Here is a 23,156-nt window from a genome sequence, read left to right as displayed (position 1 = left end):
TTCTTTAATGTATATTAATGTGTGGCTTAATTCTCAGTCTGTTTTGCACTGCTTAATTTCTGGCACACACTGTTTCAGTAGGAATATATAATCATTTCATGCTTGTTCTGTTGTGCAGAGGATGAAAAGACAGATGCAGGAAAGCAGAAACTAGTCCAGGCACTAGTGTTGTTCTTTGAAGCAACATTTCCTTATTTGTTTCATCATATAATCATCAGCGATATAATATTCCACTGAAGAAAACACAGGATAATCTTGCAATCACGTTAATTACTAATCAAAGCTTCAGTTGTTTAACTAATTAGAAAGGACTCTTTACATCCACTCTAATTTAATTATTCATTTTCTTTACTGTCTTGAGCATGCTGGATCCCTTCATCCTTGTTACTCTCTGGGCCAGAAGAAGTTAATTTTTAATGATAGCTTAATGACTATGAAGGCTAGAGTGGGACGGACACGTCTGTCTCAACAAGCCAGAGTCTTACAGACAAAAGACAAAGGTAAAAGACCAGTTAGTCATGTTCAATAAGAATTTGATTTCTACTGACAACATCAACATAGAGGTATTGGGGACAAAATATGGTTTGCCAGTATCCTCTTCCACAATGTTTCTTCATCTTCTCAATTTAGTCTACAGATCCAGTATACCCTGCAAACAGGATCCAATCTCCCCCCATCCCCAAGGTTAGTTTTCTAGTTTCCAAGTCTGTCTGTCAACTACCCTGGTTAAAAAACAACAGTCTTTTAGTCTTTTGTAAGACTAAAACAACTATCCATATTTCTTAATTATCAAAACTATTTCCCTCCAGTTGTAGTTGTTCAGGTACCACCATAGTTATCTGTAAATTACATTTATTCATTATATTGATTGTTCTTTGATCTTATGTGCTTAGCCTGCAAAAGTCTAACTGCTTTGTTAGTCTCCCCTATTATTTATTTGAGTTACTTAAAGAAATACACAAAAGTGGAATGCCGCAACATAAATTATTCTTCTATACAAATCTTTGTTCTACTGAAAAAAAGAGAATAAATTCTAATTCTTTACAAATTACCATACGCTTACGGTTAATGCCGGCATCAAGCTCCCTGCGCCCTGTGCGTTCCCACAGAGAGGGCCTCCTCAGGGTGCCACCGATCAGAGAATGTCGATTGGTGGCCCCCAGGGGGAGATCCTTCTCTGTGGGCGCCCCGGAGCTGTGGAATCAGCTACCGGTAGAGCTCCGGATGGCGCCCGATCTTCGCTCCTTTCGTCGCGATCTCAAGACGTTTCTGTTTGTTCAAGCCGGCCTAGCCTGATGGGGATTGGTGGGGTTTTTTATTTTTGGTGTCTTAATTTTAACTTGGTGTTTAGAATTTTATTCCAATTGTTTTAACTCGGGCAATCATTTAATCTCTTTTTAATGTTTGTATTTAGTATTTTATTCTGCCCTGTGAACCGCCCTGAGTCCTCAGGGAGAAGGGCGGTATACAAATATTATTAAATTAAATTAAATTAAAATTAATTGTTACTATCTCGTGATTATTCCCATGTTCTGTTCACATAAATTGTGTCACTGAAATGCCTACACACACTGTGTAACCAAACTACACCAATGTCACCTATAACCGGATGACTTTCAAGGACGGTGGGCAGCCATACTATACTTTGGGGAGGGGGGGGAAGGATTCTGATCTTTAAAAAAAACCTTGATCCAGCTGGCCCAGATGGTAGTAAGGATCCCTTTTCAGGGTGACAGGAAAATATGGTCAACAGTTTTGAAGGCAGAAGAGGACCCTAGGTCCCAACCGCAGGTAAAGTGGAGGAACTGTCTTCACTTAGTACCGTCTGTACTGCAATGAAGCGGCTGGAAAAGGTGCCTGTTCTCCAGAGGCCTCTTATTAATACCTGGCAGTAGGTATAAAATGCCTTCAACGGCAGATGGAGCGACGCATCGGTTGGTGTACCTCATGTCTAATGGTTAGGAGCAACTACACTAGAAGAAACAATGTGCATAGGAAGGATGATGTCCAGGCAGAAACTTCTTATGATCACCGATATTTTTTTTCATGATCATCCACAGATTTTACCCTCCCTTGCCTCTTCAACATTAGATTTCTCCTGAAGTATGCCTTCCAAACAAACAATTATCTGTACCAGCAGTACAATTCTAAAAGGTTATGAATGACCAGTTATGCAAGGAATGTATCTCCCAAACGTGAATACTAAGGTGTTTTTTTTGTCACTCTCTCATCATGTTTGCAATATATATACAAGGGCCACCACTTATTAAACTATAGCTAGCAGGTAATTATTTTGTGGAGTGTGTGAACTTTATCTGAATGATCCTATTGAAGTCTGATGAATCTATTGCCACACGCTCATAATGAAATCAAGATAACTTTTTTTTAACACATTCTTAGTATTTTTTCCTATCATAATATACATGCGATCAAATGACAATTAAGAAACATTGCTGGTGGTTTTACATCTTCTAAGTTAAAGTGGAGTCACTTCATTTTGGATTTTATAATGTCAAACTGAAATTATTTCTTGTAATGTAGTTTTAAATATTCCACATTTGAATCACCCAAAGCAGCGGTCCTCAACCTTTCCAGCTCTGTGGACATAGGTGGCAGTGGAAGGGGGGAGGAGGAGATGGTTTCACACACATGCCCGCCACTTGCGCAAATGGAGCTTTGTGCGGTCACCTGCCTCTTGCAAGGCCTGGTTCCCAAGGGGCCACAGACCAGGGTTGGGGACCCCTAACCTAAAGCATCCAAATATAGCCCACAAAGGATGACTGGGAAAATAAAAATAGCATTCATTGGAATGTACAAATTAGTTACCAAGTTCAATCAGTGTTCATTATGCAATACTGATTCATTAACAGAAACATACCTGAAGATGCTATCTCATTACCAGTAAAAGGTAAAGGTAAAGGTTCCCCCGCACATGCGTGCTAGTTGTTTCTGACTCTAGGGGCCATTGCTCATCTCCGTTTCAAAGCCGAAGAGCCAACGCTTGTCTGAGGACATCTCCGTGGTCATGTGGCCGGCATGGCTAGATGCCAAAGGCGCACGGAACGCTGTTACCTTCCCATCGTAGTGGTCCCTATTTTTCTACTTGCATTTCTATGTGCTTTCAAACTGCTAGGTTGGCAGAAGCTGGGATGAGTAACAGGCGCTCACTCTGTTACGTGGCACTCGGGATTTGACCCACCAAACTGCCGACCTTCTGATCGACAAGCTCAGCGTCCTAACCCACTGAGCCACCGCGTCCAGTGGTGGGATTCAAATATGTGAACAACCGGTTCTCTGTGTGGATGCTGCTTCCAGAAGTCCATTCTGGGCCTGGGCAACAAAAAATTAGCTACCAGTTCTGCCAAGGTGGTGTGAACCGGCTGAATCCCACCACTGCTCATGACAGGCCCAATCCTCTTTCATTTTCTACACAAGATATCATTCCTGTTTGAATCAAAAGTGAAATATGCCTTTAGCATTTCTTATCTGTACCTTGTGAATTATTTTGAAACTCTTATCCACTATGAAAGTAGTATAAATGACTGTACTGTCAACAACCGATCTTCTAGGAAGCATTGATGAAATTTTGTGCCCTATTTCAGTTGTTCTCTTTTTTCTTCAGCTACGGTAGCTCACAGCTAGTCCTTGGCTTATGACCACAGTTGAACCCAACACTTTCATTGCTCAGCGAAATAGTTGTTAAGTGAGTTTTGCCCCATTTCACAATCTTTCTTGCCACAGCTGTTAAGTGAATCACTGCAGCTGTGAAGTTAATAAAACATGGTTGTTAACTGAATCCAGCTTCCCCATTGATTTTGCTTGTCAGAAGGTTGTAAAAGGGGATGAAATGACCCTGTGACACTGCAAGAGTCATAAATATGAATCAGTTGCCAAGCATCTGAATTTTGATCACGTGATCATGGGGATGCTGCAATGCTCATAAGTGTGAAAAATGATATCACTTTTTTTTAGTGCCATTGTAACTTCAAATGGTCACTAAATGAATTGTAAGTCGAGGAGTACCTTTACAGGCCTCAAAACTCAGCTGTCACTTAATGGGGCTGTTTTGGACATGCACCGCATGCACATATTGTATTCGGCTTTTAGACTCTGTTACAAAACAATCTAATTCCTACCTGTTTAGCTTTTTATGTAAGTAAAGACAATTTGCATGCTTCTTCCAGTAATAAAAATGCTTTGTAGTTATTAAACACCCCTAGCTGAAAACTGATCCAATTTATAAAAATCTATGAAGTGAAAAAACGTTAGAACAGTGAAAAACAACTCCTAGGTTTGAAGAAAAATGTTTTACAAATTCTATGTACATTTTCCCCCCCATGCTGCTAAAAGACTGGCTGTTCAGATGTTTTTGCAACATCTGGTCCTTTTGTGTATTCAAGATACCATCTTGCTTACTTTGTCTATAGAATCCTTTTGCAAGAGACATCTGGGATACAAGCATATGTTGTATTTAAAACTAAAGTGTCAAGTGCCAGAATGGTGGAGGCAGCTTTGGACAATAAGCTGCAGACAGCAATGAATTGATAAAGCAGCTTTATCAAAGCCAGCATTTTTACTTTGAATTCCTCACTTTGTTACAGAAAGGACAGAGGCTATTAAAGAGAGAAATAGGCATCCCTATTTGATCACACAATTTGAAACCAAGCCTATTTGTCGTTTTAAGCAAGAATCCCTGCCTCTAAATGCCTGTGTCATCTCATTTCCATATGGGCTACTTTTTTTGAGAGAGAGAATTGGAGTTCATTGACTGCCATTATTTTTACATTAAAAAAATTAAATAAATGTTAAATTGAACTTGACTCCTGGTGTTTTCACATACAGTTTTATTTCTATTTTCCAACACAAACACAAACACAAACACAAACACACACACACACACACACACACACACACGGAATGTGTGTTTTCCCTTTGCAGACCAACCCTGGTATTTCTTAATAGTTTCCCATCCAATTGTTGACCAGATCTAACCTTGCTTAGCTTTACGAGATCAGTAACATTAATGTAATGCAAGAAGAGCTGCAAGCTAAGGAAAAATTCTTCCTATAATTCCCTTTGCAAAGGATAATGACATGCCAATGACCATCTTATCATTAATCAGAATGGCAGGATTAGATGCTCAGGTTTCTAAATATCCTTTACAAAAGATGGCATAGTAGTTGCTTTTCCAGGCTTAACCTATTCTTAGGTTCATCCTTCTCTTAGATGAGTAATCAGCTATTCTTTCTCATTTGGGACTTAGATATCTTCAGTATCAAGTACCGTATTTTATTTTATTTGTTAGCCTGTGCCTTCCAATTATTTTGGATTACATTTCACAACCAAGTAATACAAGAAGCCAGTATTTAGGAATCACAGGTGTTGTAGCATAAAACAATCAAACAGCTGAAGGAAATCATTAGCTTCCCATGCATGCCTGCAAACAGTGATTTCAAATAATCTCCATTTGGCTAGTAGTCGAGCTGTTCTAAGTAACTGGAGTCTCTCAGTAAAGTACTTAGGGACAGAAATCCAAAGTGAGTCCATAGATTGGAAAAGTGAAGGGAGGTGAAGGGCTTGCCTTATTCTGCACAGCATCATTAGAACACTAAGAGAGCAAATGTTCAGGCCCACTACTGCAGGGCTTTTCAACCTTTTCACCCATTGTACCACTTTCAGGATATGGCAACATCCGAGTACCACCAGTCGCCTAGCAAGGTGTAAAAAACTTGATGACCCCCCCAAAAGGAAAAAAAGTGATGTAGTACAGGTAGTCCTCAACTTACAACAGTTTACTTAGTGACTGTTCGAAGTTACAATGGCACTGAAAAAAGTGCCCCCCAAGCCACAGCCGAGCAAGACACCTGCCTGCCCGTCCGAGGTTTTCATTGTTGTGACATTTCTGTTGAGGATTGGCAGCGGGGGTGGGGTGGGTGTTTGGTTTTTATTTTCCCCCCTCTGCTGGGTGGTTGCAGCAGGTTTTGGTCACTTCACATGACCCTGGGACACTTTGACCATGATAAATATGAGTCAGTTGACAAGCATATGAATCTAAATCAAAAGACCCTGGAGATGCTGCAACATTTCAGCTGATCGGCGCTTCTTCTGGGCTCAGCAGAAGTGCCAGGATCAGCGCCGAGCTCCAGCTGGAGCCTGGTGCTGATCCTGGCGCTTCCACTGAGCCCGACAGCCCCGAAGAAGCACTGATCCTGGCGCTTTCGCTGAGCTCTGACAGTCCTGCAGCTCCAGCCATCTCTCGCTCAGGCTTGTGCGGTGCTGCCACCAGTTCAGCTCATTCCCCTCCCCCGCTACCACTTTTCTAGGATGGTTGCGTACCACCTGCCAAGTGCCAATGTACCACAGGTGGTACCCGTACCACTGGTTGAAAAGCCATGCACTACTGTATATGTTAGACATGCATATTGTAACAACAAGGGTGTTATGTGTATGTGCTTCTTTAAGCAGGACTCAGCAAAGGCATCACACTGCAGACATTTATTGTTGCAGTTAAGGAGCCACTGCTAACAGTACCGGTAAACGGTTTGGGAAGCATTTGAGTAATGATGATCGGCAACCCCAGAAGGCTTCAGCATTCTTTTTAACCAGGGAAGTTTAATCCTCTCCTGAGATCCAACATTTTCTGCACTAACAACCATGCATATGGTGCACACAATGTGTTTCTCAGATTGGTATATTCATTTATTTTCTTTTATTTAAAATGAAAAAACCCAATAAATATATTAAAGCATTCATCATTAAAAAAGCACATGAGCAGAGAGGATGATGTTAGCTCCAATAAAGGAAGCCATTGTGGGATCTCCGTGGTTGTCATGGCCCCATCAGAATCCCAGTATGGAGGAGGAGGAACTGGGACCATCTGATAGGGAGAGCATGTCTCCCCTAATAGATGGGACCTGCAGCATGCTTTCTCTGCCAGATCTGGTGGGATGAGCAGATATAATGGGGGAGAGGAGGTCCCTCAGATACCGGGGCCCCAATGCCTTGAAGGGTTTTAAAGGTTAAAACAGCACATTGAATTGGACCTAGAAGGAGCTGACGGAGCAGTAATGTAACATTCATTGTTCTAGGAGCACACATAACTGCCCGTGCATTTATGCTGTGCTTTCATTTTTGTCTACTGTATTCTTTTAAAAATATAATAATTGATTATTCAACTCACTTGAATAATAATTCTCAGCAGTTTATATCTGTTTCAGATGTATTTATTTATTTATTTTAATGCTTGTATCTTAAGTGCCCAGCTAGCAGATTCTCCACAATGTGTACGCATCATATTGCAATATGGGACAACTCAATGATATCCCAGTACTTACTCATGATTGTTCTAAACTTTAGACCATTTCTATAAGTCCACGAGTCATAAAAGAGCCGAGGTTGCCTACCCCTGCCCTAGAGTGATACATTAGAATCACAGTTCCAAGAATTCCTAGCATGCATGATTCAGTCCATGTTAACTGAAAATCCAAGGAACTATAGTCCTAGTATATTTGGAAGACTGGGGGAAGATGCTATAGACATTACTTTTGCATGCAGTTGTATAGCTACAACCTATTATGTCAAAGTCTTATTTGATTCTTCTTAGGTGTTAAATTGTGCTGGTCATTCTATTCCTGAGCATGGATGAAGAGATGTCTACACAAGGTAAAAAAATAAGATCAGTAAGTTCAAAAAGAGAGCTCCAGCTTTCTCTTTTAAATGTTCTTTCAATCTTACTCTTCCAAGCAGCAGAAGAAGACAGCCATTGGAAAGTGAAACCACCAGAATGTTACTTCCCGTTCATATAAAAGACTTAGTTCCAGAAACTGGCCCAGAAACAAATGTTTTAATTTAATTTTAGTGTTGCACTTCAACCTTCCACTAGTGTGCAAATTGCTAGTGTTAGGGCCAGGGGGCCTTGCATTCTCACACTGACTAATATAATCCTGGTTACTTGAATAGAAGAGTTTGGGCAATACAAATTGGAGGCACAGGATTAAATTCCATGTAGGACTCTCATGAAGCTTTTACAATCAAAGGATACTTAAGTTGGCAATTTGTGTGAAAATCAATCCTACATTGAAGAGCAGAAGCTCTTAATTAAAAACTGCAGAAATAACAGAAGTTTCTTTCTGGTGCTGCCAATATGCCATTATGGTCAAAGAAATAAGAACAGCTGAGCAAAGTGTGCCACCACATCAAATAAGATATCCTGGTTCTCTGCAGTATTTAAATGCCAATGGACAGATTACAACTTTTTTTTAAAAAAAGCTGAACACTCTACCTTTTCTTTCTTTTCTCCTTCCTTTTGCATTTGCCATTTCATTTGTAAGTCTGATGGTAGGATTTCCCACCTCCCCTATATCTCAATATTATTAATAGAAACAGCTTTGAGAGAGAGAATAATATGTTGACATGGTTTTAAAGCATGTTTGCAATATATTTGTATGAGCATAAAATAAATGAGAATTATTGTTCTTTAGTTTGGTCATGGAGCATAACTTAGAAATTAGAAAAAATGTTAAAAAACTCAAAGACATAAATACAGGCTCTCATTTAGTGACTACCACATTTTGTGACTGTTCACAAATATGACAGTGATGAAAAAGTAACTGTATATGCAATCCTCACTCTTATGACCTTCTCAACAAAAGTAACTGAAGAAAGACTTTATAAACATACTTGCAGCTTCATTTATTGACCACTCCGTTTTATGACCAAATTGCAATTGTGGTTGCTAATGGGGACTATTCATACCCAAAAAGTACATATATATACACACACATACACACACAGAGAGAGAGAGAGGACAGAGAGAGAGAAAAGGAACATAACTTACAAGTTCCAATAATACTCTGCTGTGGAGTCACAAAAAACACACTGTCTCACTCTATGAAATTTTTCTACATTTTCATACTGCATTGCAGGAACTAATGAGTATGCTCTTCCAAGTGTAGGAGTTAAGAGTTACAAAGATTTGTATGGTTAGAACAAGTTCTTTCCAAATTATTTTCTTTACAGAGTACTCTGGAATTATGGAACAGTGAGCATCTAGGTATTCTCTTGATTCCAATCTTAGTTTAACTTAATTTATGGCAGAAATATAAAGCTGACAGGATCCTATGTTTCTTTATCTTTCTTTTTAAAACTCCAGATAGCCCTTACAGTAGTTTCTACCATAGCAAAATGCTATTTTTCATATTTGTAAGTTAGGAGTAAAATTGGGCAGAAAAATATATAGTCCCGGAGTAGAAGGCAAAAGTGGTACAACTTTATTGTTACTGTTAATTTTCAACGTGTGGGGCTAGGTTCTGGGATCTGAAGTACAAAATAACTGTCCTATGCCTCACCAAGTTCAACACACATATTTTGTTTTGTTCTCAGGCCTGGGGTTAATGCAGATATGATTACTGATGGGCCCTTTGTCGTAATTTTATGTTATACTGTCTCTATTGTTTGTTGTTTTAGTCTAGTAGTTGATTTAATCAGGGGTAGCTTGTTTTTGTGGGTTTTAACTGCTTTACCTTTTGTGTGTGTGTGTGTATACTGTAAGTTGCTTAGAGTGTTCTGGAGAGAGTGGCCATACCCAATTGAATTAATTAATTAAAATCTCAGAAAATATTCACCACCCCAAGTCAGCCATTTTGCAGCCCAGGAGTGCTCTGTAGGCCAAGAAATGTTTTCTAAGAGCTATTTGTGGGATGCCCATTTGCACTGTTATTTGACAGTATTATTAAGCTATACTTAAATCTCAATCTTCTCCTTCAAAAAGGATAAAGAACCCATCTACGTAGTCCTAAGGGACTAGCCATTCCAGGCAAAGCTGAAGCTCAGATTTCTTGAGCAAAAATGGAGTGCTTGTAATAAATTTTTGAGCCCTGACATGAGCTTCTTGATATAAATATTTAGTGCAGCTTTTCCCAGCCTGGTGCCACAAATGCTACGCTGGACGGGGCAGGTTAAATGAGGAATTGAACTCCAACAAATCAAACTTCAGGGACACTTACAGAACAATAAAATAAATTGTACTATTAAGCACAATGTTTCCTTCAAAGCTTCATTAAACAACTTTATTTCACTTCAGTTAATAGCGACAGCACTTATATACCGCTTCACAGGGCTTTACAGCCCTCTCTAAGCAGTTTACAGAGTCAGCATATGCAAACATTACACCATACAAATGATACCCAATGCAAAAAGAAAAATCACAGCTGATTACAATACTGCATTTATATCTTTATATATGTTTATTTCTCTTAGCATGACATCCTTCCCTGCCCCCCATGCTTTCATACTGTACAGCTTCTGCTTCATGATCCTTCTGTATGATTATAGTGCATAAAAATGAACTAGCTAGTTAATATTTAATTACTTTTTTGTCAGCACAGTGCCGTTGCTGCCAAATAATTCAGTACTATTCTTTGATCTCATTTCTTGTAATCCAAGCATCTTTAAAATTTCCCAGTGCTCAACTATAATTTTTTCTTTCTCAAAAAGGATATCTGCTGTCTTGAAACCTACAAATATAGCAGCAGTTCAATAGAATAGTTTTTCTTTCCTATTTCTATACAGCATAGTATTGCTTTTAAGTGGGGAAGTGTTGGATTTCCTGCTGATCCTAATTTAAAAATGTCTGTGGACTGCCATCTCACATCAACTGACCCCAACCCCTGGACCGATACCGGACTGTGGCCTATTCAGAACCAGGCCACAGAAGTGAGCGAAGCTTCATCTGCACATTTGTGGGATCTAGGCAGAGTGCAAAATCATGCCCCCTCCATTCTGTGGAAAAATTTTTTCACTCATTCCTGGTGCTGAAAAAGGTTGGGGGCCACTGATCTGACACAACGTTATTTTCTATGACGTTCCACGTTCATTGGTGTTCTGAAATAGCCTTTAAAAAACTTTTAAGGAAAAATTACTTTTATATACTGACATAAACAAAAGTCCAACAAGCTGGGCCAGTATTAACAACAATTACCTTAGCAAATGAATGGAAGATTTAATGGCTAATAATCATGCATTTTATTACATTCGTCAGGCAGGTATAGAAATTATCTTCATATAATTCTATCCCACAGATAAGAACTAGATTCTTTAATATATGATGAAAGAGACATAAGGAAAATCAGAAATGTGGGAGGAAAGATAATAAAGAAGGAAACCAGATGGCAATTAAAGGAAAATGCACATGATACATGCATTTAACTATTCTGGGTAGTTAAATGTCTTCTTATTCTCATGGGAAATCACAGATTTTGTAAAACATACAGTATATTGAACCTTATTTTCAGACAGCCTAATTATTCATTATCAGTTCACAATTTGGGAAGGAAAATGATTCAATAGCTGTGCTGGCTTCCTTTACTGCTGACTCCCCCCCCTAGTTTGCCTCTACAGTCTGAGCTACTTCTGGCAAGGGTTTGATGCCGCTGTTTTTGCCCTGAGTAGACCTTTGCAGTTCTTCCAGTTCTACTTCCGTGAATGCTTTATTTCATATTATAAATTGGCATTGATCTGCTAGCCTCTGTTCAGTTATTTCTGATTCTGGATGTTCCAGAATCCAGAGAAGGTGCATTCTTTTCAGATATCCTTTTTAGTTGGACTTGATTTGTAACAATAGATCATTATTTCTTTGTTTTCATTCTTTGTATGTTTGCGGTAGGTAAGTCATTTTTCTTCCAGTAGTTCTGTAACTGCTGGCCCTGGTTGCTCAGAGTATTGTAGCCCATTTGTCCAGTAACTCCCAATGCCTACTGAGGTCCTTGTTGACCCAGGAGACAACCAATCCCAGTATGGCTTTCTGTAAATTATGTCTGGCCATGTGGATGGGACACTCTCTGTCTGGCTCTTCTGATGAGACCTATCCAATATGACTGAGTATTTGGCAGAGATTTCATCTTCCTCACAGCACACAAGTCCCATGACCATGTGAAGGTAGTTCCTCACTGGGGGATGATTATTATTTACTTAGAAATTTAGGATTAGAAAAATCAGTACACCAACAATATTTCTGTCAACTGCAAAAGGCCACACTGCTTGGGTCTGCACATATATTATGCCAATACATTATGACATCATAGGTCCTTGGGAAAATTTAGTGCATACGAAGGCCAACACCAGCTAAACAATTGGTAGCTGTGATTTCACACTGTTGTGTAAATCATCATCATCATCATCATCATCATCATCATCATCATCATCATCATCAGAGCCTTGGTGGAGCAGTGGGCTAATGCCTCCTTAAGTAACACCAGCTGCCTGCAATTAGTGCAGGTTCGCATCCCACCAGGCTCAAGGTTGACTCAGCCTTTCATCCTTCCGAGGTAGGTAAAATGAGGACCCAGATTGTTGGGGGCAATTAAGCTGACTTTGTAATAATGCCGCTTGGGGGTGTGTGTGAAAGCCCTAATAAGCAGGCATATACATAGAATGAAGGCTACTGCTAAGCTTGTAAGCCGCCCTGAGTCTTCGGAGAAGGGCGGGATATAAATGGAATTAAAATAAAATTTAAAAAAATCATCATCATCTGCATCCATTCTCTGGATTCAGAGAAGAAAGAACAATGAAAAACAGGACGATCAGGGCAAAAGGTTATTAGCACTATTCCTAATTCAGTAATAGAAAGAAAGATAACTTGTACTTTGATCAGATACATAGCTTTTATCAAAATGTTGCACAAGAATTCTACTCCTTCAATGGAATCTACCATCTTCTTTCACCTATTTTACCAGAACACTGGAGGATTGGTAGAGCCTCTTAAGTATAATCCATGGTGATGATACATGTATATGCGTGCGAGGGAAAGAAAGAAAGAAAGAAAGAAAGAAAGAAAGAAAGAAAGAAAGAAAGAGAAAACTATGTTTATCAAGTAATTCACCTCTTCTCCTAGCACATCTTATCAGCCATGTGTAACAAGATGTCATATACATGGGAAGCACCAGCTGCTACCTCCTTAGGACAACTTTCATGAAAAAAAAACCCTCCAAGCCTCCAACAATATGTGTCTCAGCAGTATATCACTTCTGATGATACAGAAAATCAAAACACTATAACAGACAGAATGGTGGCATTAAAAAGGATAATTACACTACTAATGATGTACTACAATATTAATTCATGGTTAAGTTATTTTTGATTGACAAGGTCATTCATGAGTCTTTCTATTGAATATTAATGAAGTATTTTCTTGGTTTATGCTGCTTTGTATATTATTTTCTGAAAATGTGGATTCAGAACAGCTGAGAATTTGTGCTAATATCAAGAAGACAATGTGATAGAGACAGTTCAGATGTGTACTAAATGAAGTACAAAAATAAATATAACAAAAAAAAATTAGATACAACAACTTGAAGTTGCTCATCAATGAAGAGCTGGGTGAAAAGAGATCCTTATAGGATCTCTTCTCTGAGGAAATGCCAGGGACTCCGTAGTCAAGTAATCTCAGTTATCACCTCCAAACTATGAAAAACTGCTTGCCCACCTTTCTCCTTTTCTGGGTTGTCTAAAAGTCTTGAAAAAATGGCTCTTCAGGAAAGCATTTGGGGAAAAAGAGGATTGACTTACATTCCATGGAGGGCATCCTTAGGAGATGCTGCAGTGCTGAGTTTTATGATTCTATTTTAAACTTTTAGTTACTTGAAGAAAGTCTTGGAAGAAAGAGTGCTATTTGGAATAAATGTAGAGGTGATCTTGATTGAGATATGCAAAAGTTGTTGCAAAAAGGGCTAATACACTATTTAAGTCCAGAATGTCCAGATAACATTTGGAAGGAGCTCCGACAGATCCCTCTCTGATTCATAGAAGAAAGGAGGAGGAATAACAATAACAATAACAATAACAGAAACAACAACAACAACAACAACAACAACAACAACAATAATAATAATAATAATAATAATAAGAAGAAGAAGACGCCCAATCAGGCTTACAAGGTTGTGTTATAGTAGCCAATCTCTATAAAATTAACTTAATGGAGTTGATTTTATAGTCTGGTCGAATCTAATGCACTTGATAACATATCGAAGCCATCATAAATGATAAATATAAGTAAGATTTGATTTCTCTCAAGATGAATTCATAGTTGTAAATGATAAACTATAATTTAAAAGCCTAACCTGAGTTCACATATGTTTGCTTTAAATATGGTTTACTCAGGGCTTTTTTGCTCATAGAACGCTCAGAACGGCGTTCCGGCACCTTTTTTTTTTGAAAAAAAATATGCTTGGTCTGAAAGCCTATTGCAGGGCTAGGCAATCTTGGCCCTTTTTTTATGACTCATGGACTTCAACTCCCAGAAATCTTGAGCCAGCCATGCTGAGGGAAAAGGGAGAGGTTTTCAAGCTGAGTCATGCTGGCTCAGGAATTCTGGGAGTTGAAGTCCTTGAGTCATAAAAGAGCCTGTCCTACAGGAGGAATTAAAGTGATTTACAGGGTTACTTCTTTGGGAACTAAACTTTTAGAATCTAAAACAGCTAAGAAAAGCCAACAGGAAAGAACCTCACATTTTTCATCTGCTTCAGTCTTTTGGAAGGTAAAATTAGATAAAATAATTATTTCTTCTGTTAACACCTCTGCAATGAAACCAAACATTTTTCTCAATGTACCGGTAATATGTCTAATTTAGCTGATGCTAGAAAAAAATAATATCTTTTGTACAGACTCTTGAAAACTATTTTGAATCTAACCTTCTATTACAACTAAACCACTTTAAATTAAATAATTCTTAAGAATCAAATGTTCTTAATTTGGACTTTACTTTTACTGTTTGGACTGTTGTATGTTTTGAAAAATAGATTATTTAGAATCTAGTTATGTTGCACTTCAGTCTTTAAATAATTAATCTAGTATATACATAACAATATATGATGTTTGCCATGGTGAGCTTAACATCAATAACAACATTTATTAAAAAGACTAAAATAATTTCTGGTGGTATTATTTGTACATTAAAATTTTGTTTATTCACAATCTTTCACTTTTCACATTCCGGAAAAGCAGTGGTCATGTATCCTAGCAAAAGATGTTACATATGGGCATAAGTGTAGTCAGTAGCATATGCCATTTTAAAAATATCAGACATGCAAAGAAAGAGATAAGTCCAAAATATCTGTTACATTCAGAAATGCCAACTTTGCAACCAATATTTCTCATCCATAACTATGGCACCCTAAGAATACCTGCATACATGCAAATGCTTCTCTGAGATCAGTAACGCAGCAGGGATTGCTTTTTCCTTCCAGTAACAGATTGCTGGGAAATACAAAACATGGCCTTAAGAATTCCAATGTTTGTTACAAAATTTTCTGGATGTGGTTGGAAAGAGGCCTAGAAGTGCCAGCACAAATACATCACACTTGCTGAACATGCACACGCAACTAATTATAATCTTCAATTATATGTGATATGCTATCAAGGAAAATGTATAGATATAGCCAGCAGACATTTAGGGAACCTTTATTTTTCATACACTGTTCGAATTTTGTTTTAATGCCATGGGGATACACAATCAAATGTAGTCAGTCTTTTTTTCTTTTTTTAATCCCAATGCATCTGTTCGTTAAATACAGTATAACAAAGTTTTGGATGATGGAATTATTTTTTATCTAAGGATAACTAATGATAACAGCTCTTAAATCTGTTATTTTGTTTTATTTTTGCACAAAAAATTGTATAATTTTCATTTGCATTCATTTACAAATGGAATATGTTGTTAAAATGTATTGGTGTTGAAATAATTAGTGCACACATATACCTAAAACCAGTTTATTGCATTTGGCAATTGTACTAAAAAAATATCGTTGTCAACCAATATAATTCATTTAATTTGAAATCAAGTGAAAAATTGACTTAAATTATTTTATTAAAACAAATTAATGGCAATGCTTTTATAAGAAGTTGCCTCAAACAAAATCAGTTTGACATGCCTGCTCTAGATAGCTGAATGCTCCAAAATAAATTCTAGACCAGGCCTGTACATGCAGCCTACCAAGTACCCTTGGACAGAGCACAGACTTTTTTTTAAAAAAAGTAATAAAATCACCACCATTGCCCTGAAAGTCATGTTGCCTAGTGCCTCCATGGCTTACCATGACCACGAGCTCCAACACTGTAGATGCTCCTCTAGTCACCAAATCACTGATTAGCCCACCAGCATTCCTTTGCGGACCACAAAGATTTTTAATTTATCAGTGTGGGCCTTTCCCTTCTACAAGTTGCACAGACCTCTTCTAGATTTTCCTCTTGCTTTTCTGAGTTAACTCCTTGGTCTGTCATTGAGCAAGAATTGACTTTGTAGGGAAGCATATTATCATTTGATGTATATTTAACATATGTTCTACCTTTATTTACCAATTATATAATATTTGTATGCAATTTGTATGCACCTGGCGAAGTTTGGGGCAACTTACAATATTTTTAAAATCATAAGATTAAAGCATAAAAGCAGGGCTTTTTTCTCATAGAACGCTCAGAATGGCATTCCGGCACACTTTTTTGCACAAAAAGAAAAAAGCTTTTGCACAAGCTATGCTACTCCCTCTATTGGCTTTCAAAAGCCTATTGGCTTTTGAAAGCCAATAGGAATTGCTGCTGAGTGTGCCAAAAGACTTGGCTGGCAAATGTTGCACCGGCAAGTTGTCTGCAGCGAAGGCGATTTGGCAGGAACTTTGCATCCCTCCCTGCTGCCCAACTACACTATCTCAACTAGGTAAGTAAAAGAGGACAAGGAGTGGGAAGTGGGTTCTGTGGAGTCCATTGGCACTCCTTCCTTGTGCTTCCCTGTGTCAGCCAGGCTGGTGGCCTACCTAGTGCTGGACCTGTGCCCTGCGTGCCTAAGTGGCCACCCTGCATTGCCTGGCCCGCACTGCTTCCGCTGCCCACCCCGCGCAGCCCCGCCATATAGAGCGGGCCCCGCTGCTCCCACAGCACCAGCCGCACCAGCTCCAGCCCTGGGGGGTAGCCTGCCACCAACACCCCTCGCACCCGTGACCGCAGCAACGCTCACCCCGCCCCCCCTGCCTCCTGCAGCCACCAAGATAAGAGTTCCAGCACCTTTTTTTTTTTTTTAGAAAAAAAGCACTGGGTTTACTAAATAATGGTTTACTAAATAAGCAACAGGACTGACATATAACCCTAAACTATATACCATATATCATGCATGATATTGAGCCAAATCCAAATTATATTGGATTAACAGTATGTGTGGACCTAACCAATGAATTAATTCTAACGTGGAAGTGCAACTAATGGTGGCTTTTGAGACACAGGTTACTGGTTATAAACAGTATCTGGTGACTGAGTTTTTACTCTGTGGATTTATGCTAGAATTTCACAAATGTTATATTTCTTATAGTGAGTGCCAATTTGGTCCAGTGGTTAGCAGGACAGCATGATTTCTATTCCTGTCTTAGCCATGAAAGCCAGCAAGGTGACCTTGGGCCACTTGCTCTGTCTCTCAGCCCAACTCAGCTCAAAAAGTTGCTGCTGTGGGGAAAACAGGAAGAGGAAGATGTGTTGGATATGTTTGCCACTTTGGGTTATTTGTAAAAATAATAAACATGGGTTACAAAAAAGTAAATATATACAAAAATAAACTTGCATGCTAATGAATTGTTAAAGGGTATGGGGCAGCACACTGGATGCTCTGACATAAATAAAGATCAAAAATTAGCTTCATGTAATGTCATTAAAAGCTTTCAAAAGTGATATTAAGAGTATTTTGTATAACTATTTGTGACAGAGTGCTGTTGTTACATGGAACCATTCTAGCACAATGTTACACTGGATTGAAGGCAAAATATTTTTCTTTTTTACAATTACTTAAGTGTGCCTTTACATTTTCTCTTTAATTTATCATATAGACCTGAGCGCTTTGCTGTTAATTGTGACATATAAGGCTAAATAATAAATAAAGGTAACATAAGGCTGGGCAGCACTGGCATCAAAGCTTAGTTGTTGAAATTTCTTTCAAGTAATGCCACCCAAGACAATAAACATGTGCATTAGTTATTTGGGGCATTCTGCCTGACTTCAGAGTAGCAGAATGTCCGAAATTTAATGTTGTTAAGCTTAGATAATACATCACAGAAAATAATACTATGATTATACTCGTAAAGAACGATATAGGTAAAAGATAAAGGTTCCCCCGCACATGCGTGCTAGTCGTTTCCAACTCTAGGGGCCGGTGCTCATCTCCGTTTCAAAGCTGAAGAGCCAGCGTTTGTCCGAGTACGTCTCCGTGGTCATGTGGCCGGCATGACTAGATGCCAAAGGCACAGGGAACGCTGTTACCTTCCCACTGTAGTGGTCCCTATTTTTCTACTTGCATTTTTATGTGCTTTCGAACTGCTAGGTTGGCAGAACCTTGGACGTGTAACAGGCGCTCACTCTGTTATGAGGCACTCGGGATTCGACCTGCCAAACTGCCGACCTTCTGATTGACAGGCTCAGCATCCTAACCCACTGAGCCACCACATCCCTTTTAAAGAATGATATAGGAGGAGCAAAAGGAAAAATAAATAGTATTTACCAAAGAATTAAAAGCTTCAAAAGTATGCATTTTCTAGTGAAGTTTCACATGAAATTATTCAATTCAAGGATCTGTCAAGGTATCTATTACCAATCATTCATATCGTTAAATACATATTACAATTACGAACAATACAAAAATGACTTAAGATTTTTGCTTGCCACAGAAATCAATTATTTTTAATAGTTTTCAACTTCAGCCAATTCTACTATATTTAGATACTACTAAATTCATTTTTAAAATCATATTCACTGCATTAGCCTGAGTGAATTAATATTTAGCAATAATTCAATTTTCCTAGATTTAGAGGCTCATCTTTTCCTCAGAAATTACAATAGGATTAATTAGAATTTCAATTAGTCCTGCAACATTTTTAAAAATTCAATCAAATTTAATTTAATTCCATTATCAATGAATGTTGATCTATCAGATGTTTACTTTAATAACCTGTTACAACATAGTCATGATTACATCATTAAAACAATGTTTTATGTCACATTTTACACAGATATTCTGTATGACCAAATCAATAAAATATCTGCTCATTTTAGTTTGCCAATTTTGTTTTTCTAGTATTAAGAATTAATGACAAATAGGTGGAGGTCGTCTGATGGGAGAAGATTACCTAAGATATTCAGCAATGGAATGCATGAAATATGCAGCCACAAAGCATTTTTAACATTTTGGCAAGTAATGATGTGATTTTGAAAGTAGAGAGGCTTTGTATTCTGTGTACCTAATTCCAAATTAGCAACATAAATGAGAAGTTTTATCCTAATAGAATTCAAACTCTTACATGTTTTTATCTATAGAGATTCCTGTTGTAGACAGAAAATGTTAGTTTTGTGGAGGCTGACAAGTGCAATTGTTTGGAAAGGCTCTACAGAGATTTGACAAAGAAAGAGATAGCAACTTCCTTCCCTTTGTTATCTCAGTGTAACATATGAAACCCTCTACAGTATTGTTCAGTTTGTCCTGCTGATCCATGTTTTTTTTAATGATTCATGATAACTATAAACAAGATTTTCCAAGAATGTTTAGATGAAATAACATCAGATACTTTAGAGAAAGGAATAGATATTATTTTAATATAGAGTATAGAGCAGAGGTCTCCAACCTTGCGTTGGTGGCAGTGGGACAGGGTGGCAGGGAGGAGGGGATGGGTTTGCACACTCAACCTAATGCTGCACATGTGCAAATGAAGCTTTGTGTGCTTACCCCGGTTTCCAATAGACCGCGAACAGGGGTTGAGGACCCCGGTTATAAAGAACCAATGCTACTAAAATGGATCTGAATGAGCGCTACAGTTTCTGTAATGATAACATACTCTCTACATTAGAAAGCTGAAACTTTTGAAATCATGAAGATTTTAGCTACCAATAAAACACTTGCTGAGTTCACATGCTGCACTAAGCCAAAATCTTTATTTTGCTTGATACATTTGAACCTAGTCATTACTGTTTGTAGACCATGGTTTGAGTCTTAGAATTCTGAATGACCCTAGACATTTTAGATTTTCAACAAACTATAGGTAAGAACTTAGTCCATGCATATAAAACATCTTTGCAAAAATACCACCTCTTGTTTACTGGTGATTTTAACCATTTGTTGTTGATTATTACAGGCTTTTGAATATAGTATCTATTTCTATATAAAATGAAAGAGGAGCTTAGAAATCAAATTTTGAAATCTATGATTTCTAATTTACCTACAGCTGCTTAGTCACATAATTAATGAGTTCAGAATGCTATTTTTAAGTTCCACTTAAAAAAAATCAAGTTATAACTATCATGGACTCATTTTCATTTCTGTTGCTTTTTTACTGATATATTTCAACCGTCCCCAACATTTCAAAGGAATCCGCTAGTATGAAATTTAATGCTAAACTTGTAATGAATAGCTGCAGGCAAAAGCATATTATCATCCTTATCTCTTCTATTGTTTAAGTTTGCTAGAAATACTTTGAAAACCCTACTTAATTGGCTATAAAATATTTTTAAGAATGCTGGTTAGTTCCATTTCTTAAAAGCTTTTACTCTCAAACAGATATTTCCCAAGAATAGTACCCTTAATTATCAGCTGAGAGGATAGCTGAACTTATGTTTGGAAAAGAGCTGAATAAATCAAGTGTTCAGTTTATAGAGAGAGCTCTTTTGCTAACACAGAAGAGAACCGAAAACAGTTTGAATAAAGTTTGCTGCTATATTATAAGAACAACTCTGTAGGAATGTTATAATGTATCTTGATTTTACCAAGCATTTGACAAAGTACATTATGATATTCTGATTAGCAGGATCATTAAAAATTCATCCCTGGCCCCTCTAGTCTTCAATATTTTTTTTATTATTAATTAGTTGGATGATATGCTGGAGGGTATAATTATTTGCAGATGACACAAAACAATGTTTTACTCCAGAAAAACAAAGTCAAAATGATCTTGTTATATTATATTAATGTGGTAAAATAACATAATGGAGCTGAGACAATTGTAAACTTCTCACTTTAGGGGAAAAAAGTGTTTTTTCCAATGCACAAAAGCTCACAAATGGGTAATATTTGAACTCAAAGCTACCTAACTTCAGCCACTCTACTGTATTGCTATAAAATTCTTATAATTCTCCTGGTAGAACAATAAAACTGACCAGGTGGTTATATTTATAAATCTATTTAAATAATATAAAACAGACCTGGTAATATAGTACTTTAAAATAGTTGACAATTACTGTTCATATCAAAAATTCTATCCATCTGTATAGTATTTAAGTCAGATTCCACCTAGACTATTACATCCAGTGCTGGGGACTGCATTTTAAAAAATGTACTGACAAACTGCAGAATGTCCTGAGACAACAAGCAAAATGATAAGAGAACTAAGAAGGAAAAACGTAAGGGAAATAGTTCAAGGTGTTAGGCATATTTAGCCTGGAAAGAAGACTAAGGGGAGACTTGTTAGACTTGTTTAGAGGTGTTCCAGAAAACAGGAAGAAACAGTAACTTTACATTATAAAGAAACAGATTTCAGTTGGACATCAGAAAAACATTCCTTAGTGAACAGATTGCTTTAGGAGATGGTAGACTATCTTTTATTGGAAGTGTTTAAACAAACACTGGTTGGTCATCTATCAGGAATTCTGTAGTAGTAGATTGCTGTAACGGATAGAAGGGGTGATTATGGTATGACTATAATACATCATTTGGACATACTGGTATATTGCATATAATAAATGGGTTTACTGACAATAATAAAACAGTAGTCTGTAATGAATATAATAGTACAGTCTGTAATGAATTGGATACACCTCATTGACAAAATACATACTGTATATTGCTTGCAAAAAGCTTTACATTTAATTCATGCAATTTCCATATAGGGCTGGGAAATTCCTGACATAATGCAAGGAAGTTTTAAGTTTAAGTTTTAACTAACAAGGACCTCAAAATTTAAAGTCACCAGAACATTAATTGGATTGTACTTCTTTTTCCCCACCTCTATTAATTCTACACCAGAATTCGGGTATCAGTCAGTTCCCTCTGCCCTTTAAACATTAACCCTATGCAACAGATTGGGAGGGAATGGATGCATTAGTCAGTACCTTATGAGGTCAGAATATAGAAGAGATTGATTAACAGATACATCAGAAAGAAGAGTCCCATACTATACATCCAAGCTTATTTACAAGGATAAAAGAAAGAAAGTCACTGAAATTGGTCAGGCTTACTCCTAAGAATTTTGAAAAGGTTTTAATAGAGAAAATAGTATTCTTGCTGCAAAGTTCTTACATCCATTATTATTTGTGTCTGCTGATGATAATCTATGTCCTTATAAATAAAACTGTTTGGCTGAAAGTTGGAGAAGAATATTAGCTGGCTATATCTGAGTATGTACTTTCAGAGCATTTTCCAGTAACATACCCTTATTTCTTCAGTTCCCAATGATTTTCTGCTTTATAGCAAAATGACACTATTTTATAGTAAATATGTATTTTACTTCCACAGCCAACATTTTTCTATTATACAACAAAATGTCATTTGGCCTTGCAAAACTTTGATGGCCCCCATTCAAGAAAATAAATGCATTTAAATAAATAAATAAATAAATAAATAAATAAATAAATAAATAAATAAATAAATAAATAAATAAATGTATGTATGTATGTATGTATGTATGTATGTATGTATGTATGTATGTATTATTCATGTCCCAATATGGATTCAGTTCCAGTTGTGAAGTCTTCCATGTAGGGCAGTGGTAAATAACATTTTTGGCTTAAGGATACTTTACTTTACTGAACAGGCTTTCGGCTCTTACCCCACAGTCAACATCTTTTATACACACTATTAGCACACAGTTCAGAAACTTTTAAAATTTGGAGCCTGAAGACTGTCTATTCTTAACATGAAATCATATTAGAAAAGCTGATATAGATTTTGTCTGTAGTTGAAAATGAAAACAACTGTTGTCTGATATGATGGAAAGGAAATTGTGTCTACTGATCAACAGGCTGCCTAAGACCTGCTGAGATGGGGACAGGAATAAGGTGGAAGAGTATTAAAATTGCCTATTTGCAACCTTGAATATCTGGATAGAAACAAATGAGGAGGCTGGTAGGTATATCTGTACAGACAAGTA

At 37.4% G+C, this 23,156-nt stretch overlaps 1 protein-coding gene across 5 annotated transcripts in view; it reads right to left on the bottom strand.

The window, feature by feature from the left end:
• The window catches only part of NRG1 (neuregulin 1), a gene marked incomplete at its 5' end in the record, with an annotated part of 174,188 nt that overhangs the window by 48,406 nt on the left and 102,626 nt on the right, over positions 1-23,156 (bottom strand). The gene's annotated exons all lie outside the window — the stretch shown is intronic.

This window comes from Vipera berus (assembly GCF_964194415.1).
Source record: "Vipera berus genome assembly, chromosome: 2".
NCBI classification, from domain to species: domain Eukaryota; kingdom Metazoa; phylum Chordata; class Lepidosauria; order Squamata; family Viperidae; genus Vipera; species Vipera berus.
The sequence above is the reverse complement of the archived record's forward strand: the minus strand, read 5'-3'. Positions and strand labels throughout refer to the sequence as shown.